Below are 4457 nucleotides of genomic sequence, written 5' to 3' on the forward strand. Positions count from 1 at the left end.
GACAGTTGAGTCCATAGACTCAATGGCAGGCAGGGGAAAGGTAAAATATGTGGTTGATAAAAGAACAATTTCTATAGTTTGGCAATGTTACCTACTGAGAGACAATGAATTTTTAAAATTCAGTTTGTACAATGTGATGTTTACTACTGTGTCAAACAATCGTTATAGCAGGATCTGGAACCATCTGGTGACTCTGAAATAGCAGAAATACATTGACCTAGCATGTCACAGCAGGCATGGAACTTCAGATCCCGCTGTAGTTCGCAAGCATGATGATTGGGTTTTCACGGGCATGTGTGGCAAGTGCCTTCCCAGAAGCTTGTTACAAATGCAGCACATTACTGGCCTAACAATAAAGAATGGAAGGAACCTTTTATTCTCAAATTCTCATGTTGTGTGTCCACGCTATCAACTATATGACGGGGCAGGTCCCTTTTCTTCTGTAACTTGTTTTTAGAAACAGAATATAACCATGTGGAGGGGGTGATCCTGTTTTTGAAACAAAAGGGAAGGTCAGAAATCACACTCTTGGACACACACGCAAAAAAGCACGTTTAAATGGGAGCCGTGGGAACCCAGAGTGAGGCGGTTGTTCACTTGAAGACTTCACGATGACCTGTTCCCACGGGCATGTGCTAATCAGCATCTTCCTTCCATTTCAGCTGTCACCTTGTGAGTGGAAGAGTTCGCGTCAGCAGTTGGCAGTTTGAAAGACTTCTGCTTAGCGTCCTCCAAGATGGAAAATCTGAAATGCTGTGGACAGACAGGTTCCTCTAAGAGGAGAGAGACTCTCCCCCACCCTTATGGGCCTAGGGAGGCATGAGGAGTTTGTAGAAACTGAGTCGTGGTGAGGAAGGATGTGAGCAGGAAGGGGCCCGCTCTGTGCAGGTGCAGCCACTGCCCCTTCCTATCAGGCCTGAGTTCACCCTGATCGCATTGCTATGGAAAGTATGGTCAGTGAGACAGTGGGGGTCACTCTCTCCACTCATTCATCCACTGAAGCACCTGCCAGATGCCCCCATCCCCACTTCATTCCCATTCATGCTCATCCAGGCTGTGTCAGTGGAAGAGAAGTTCATTTCTTGCCCAGCCATCCTGTGCTCATTAGTTTGAATGTCCTGAGTCCTGAGGCAGCTTGGGAACCAGGCTCTCCACTGGGCACTTGGAGTAGTCAACTGGCTGGAAGGCTCAGCTCGAGACCGCCCACAATGTGAAGATGCTGAGGGAGGAGGTCACACCATTTGAACTTGACCTTCACAGAGCCTTGGTTAGGAGGAAACTCTCAGACTATGGGTCAGGGATGAAAACCTGGAGGAAGGAGGCTGGGTTAGGGTTTGAGGCTCTCTGGGATCAATCACATCTTCCAAGATGTTATAGGTGTGAGCCATGTGCACCTGGCCAGATATGTTCCGAAAGAGGGAAAGGATCACCCCACATAAAGAATGAAGGGAGTCTCTCTATCTTTCACTTCCCTGAAGCCATGCAAGCTCCCTGTCTGCGTTCAACCTCTGCCAAGAGTCTGGCTTGTTCTTTGGGACATTTAATGAGTGAATACTTTAGCGCACTTAGAAGGAATTAATCTACTGAAAGCTTTACCTGAATTCAATCATTTTGAGCCTTAAAGCATAACAGAGACCATATTAACTTTTAAACCTCTCAGAACCAGGCACCAAGGCTTAGAGAGGTCTTTAGAACATGCCCAGGTACCTAGAGCTCCTCAGTAGGATTTGAACCCAGCCAGGGAGGCTCCAGGCGCTGTGCCCTTGCTCACTAGGATATGCTGTCTCTCTCTATTGCCTCATATAAAGCAGGCATTTGCCCACACATCAGTCTGTTGGGTTCTAAGTGCAACCAAATGGCAAGCTCTTCCTAGAACCCAATTCAGATTCAGGTGCTTCCCATGGAGTTACTTAAACAGTGTTCCAGAGTTTGAACTGTGAATAAATTAGTAAGAATTCCCTATGGAATTCTGCCAGCCACATATTACCAGTGGTCTTCCTTGTAATACACTTGAAAGCATGTTGCATCCAGGATCTGACAGTGGTACCTGAAAACTCAGCACAGGGAATTCTCCTGCTGGACCAACGCAGTGGGTCAGAAAAATCTACAAGTGGCCGCACCACCAAGTTCATCCAGAAAAGCAGCAAGTTGAAGGTACTGTGGAAAGTCAGTGGAGCGCTTTCAATCGTCATGATTAGACTTCGATCAGTGTCCCATTTGTAAGACAAAACTGCCCTATTTACTGTCTCTATACTTTTCTTTCTCAAAATTTTATACAGCTGGAATCATGGAGTAGACAGCTTCTTCAGACTGACTGTCTCACTGAGCAATACACGTGGACTGCCAGCAGCTGACTTTGAGTCCCGCCCATGGACACCACTCCCCCTTCACACCCTTCCTTACAAGGCCTCATGGTGGCTCCTGTGGGAGCCTCTTTCCATCTGCCCAGGCCCTTCAGTTGTACCCCAGGGGCAGCAAGGCCTCCACCGGGGACACCACGAGCCTCCTGCAATGAGGTCTTGCAGCTCCACCCCAACTTTACAATTTCCCAGTAACCCTTCAGCCACCACCCAGCCAGTACTGGGAGTCCCTGATGGACAGCAGCTTGCAGCCCCTGCCTCTGACCGCTATTTCTGGTTTGGAGATCTGGTAGCTCCAGCTCCAGCTCCAGCTCCAGCCGCAACCTCCACTCCAGGCCCCACCTGCCAGGGGCAGCCCAGCACACTCAGCTTTGCAGGTTCATCATCTACAAATTCCATCTTCTTCACCCACACTAGCACCCAGAAGGTCTCTGCTGTGCCTCCTTCATCCCCCGGGGACACCCACTGCCTCTGGCTCTGCAGCTGCCTCGACACCCCCAGCACCGGGAACGGGGTTTGGCCCCACATTGAGCAGCCCTGCTCCACATTGGGCAGCACAAGCTCAGCTCCCTGAGGTTGGCAGTTTCAGCGGCACCCGTGGGCTCTGGGAGCAGAGAGGAGACCCCAGATCTGAGTTCCAACTTTGTATCACTCGGCAGCACAGCAGGAAGGAGAGAGGCCTGAGAACCTCACAACCTATGGGGGGAAGCTTCGGCCTGAACAGGTGCGGCTCCCCTAGCCAGAGGACGCCATGGTGACCCAGGGACCCAGTGCTGGAAACAGTGTCTCTTTGGAGGCACTGTTACCCCTCTTTTCGGTTACATCTCTGGTGAATCACTGAAGCAGAAACCTGTCATTCTACCTGGGGGGCCCAAGACCACTGAAAGAAAGGCTGCCCTTAGGTGCAAGTCCAGGCCAGGTTCTGACCCTAGCAACTCTATCTCTCTGGGCACAGAGAGAGGAAACCTCAACTCTATGGCCTCCCAGTACCCTGTCGAGGGTTCTGCTGGTTACAGAACTCCAGGGCCGTCCGCCAGCTCATCCTCCTCCAGATTGGGATGCATTCGCTGTGATCTAAGAGGAGATTGTAGGACTCAGAGGAAACCTTCCTGGAGCCAGTGTCCATCATCCTCCCAGGATGGACCTTGTGTGAGTGCCATTTATTTACTTTTTCCTTTTTATTTGCATAAATGTATGGGATACATGTGCAATTTTGTTGCAATCAGATTGTGCAGTGGTTAAGTCAGAACATTTAGGGTAACCATCACCTGAGTAATGAACATTGAATTTATTAACCAATTCCCCATCATCGTTTCCCTCCCACCCCCTCACTTTTCCAAGTACCCATTATCTATCATCCCACCCTCTGCAACCATGTGAAATTGCTCAGTGAAGTCACAAAGACAAAGACATAACTAAGTGTGAAGTCTTAGTAGCAGGTACACAAAAGGTAATGAGAGAACCATTTGAATCATTTCACAATGTTTCTCAGTGAGGGACACTGAATCTCTTAAATTGTATTTCCACCATGTGTTTTAATTCAATCAAGAAATTGTGAAAGTAGCACATCTAGAAGTGTCTGGTCACTCAGGAGCAACAGAAATGCGTGGGCTTGGCTTTTCTAATGAAGAATGGAATGTCAGATCCTTCTGTAGCGCCTCACCGTGATGATTGCATGTTGACAGGCACATGTGAGATGTGCCTTCTCCGTGATCTAACAACATCAACACACTTCCCATCTAACGATAAAAACTAGAAGAAACTTCTTATTCTCAAATGTTCACTTTGTGTGTCCACTCTATCAACTCTATAGGATGGGGCCAGTCCCTTTACTCCTAAAACTTTTTTTTTAACAGAATATAATAATGTGGAGGAAGTGATTTTGTTTAGAAACAAAACAGGTGCTCAGAAATCACACCCTTGTACATGTGAAAATAGGCATGTCTGGATAGCAATGGTGGAAACCCAGAGTGAGGCTGTGTTGTGTATTTGATAATCCCGTGGTGACCTGTCACCAAGGCCATGCGCTGATTGGCGTATGGCCTTTTACTCCGCCCGTCACCCTGTGAGTGGAAGAGTTCGCATTAGCAGTTGGCA

At 48.5% G+C, this 4457-nt stretch overlaps 2 non-coding genes across 2 annotated transcripts; both read left to right on the forward strand.

The window, feature by feature from the left end:
* The first annotated feature begins 248 nt into the window (after positions 1-248).
* LOC120365216 (small nucleolar RNA U13) lies at positions 249-352 on the forward strand. The gene has a single exon (XR_005580223.1). It is a non-coding gene; the product is annotated as a small nucleolar RNA U13 (small nucleolar RNA).
* Positions 353-4003: 3651 nt separating this feature from the next.
* On the forward strand, positions 4004-4105 carry LOC120365227 (small nucleolar RNA U13). The gene has a single exon (XR_005580233.1). It is a non-coding gene; the product is annotated as a small nucleolar RNA U13 (small nucleolar RNA).
* Positions 4106-4457: the final 352 nt, after the last annotated feature.

This window comes from Saimiri boliviensis, chromosome 7 (assembly GCF_048565385.1).
Source record: "Saimiri boliviensis isolate mSaiBol1 chromosome 7, mSaiBol1.pri, whole genome shotgun sequence".
Classification (NCBI taxonomy): Eukaryota; Metazoa; Chordata; class Mammalia; order Primates; family Cebidae; genus Saimiri; species Saimiri boliviensis.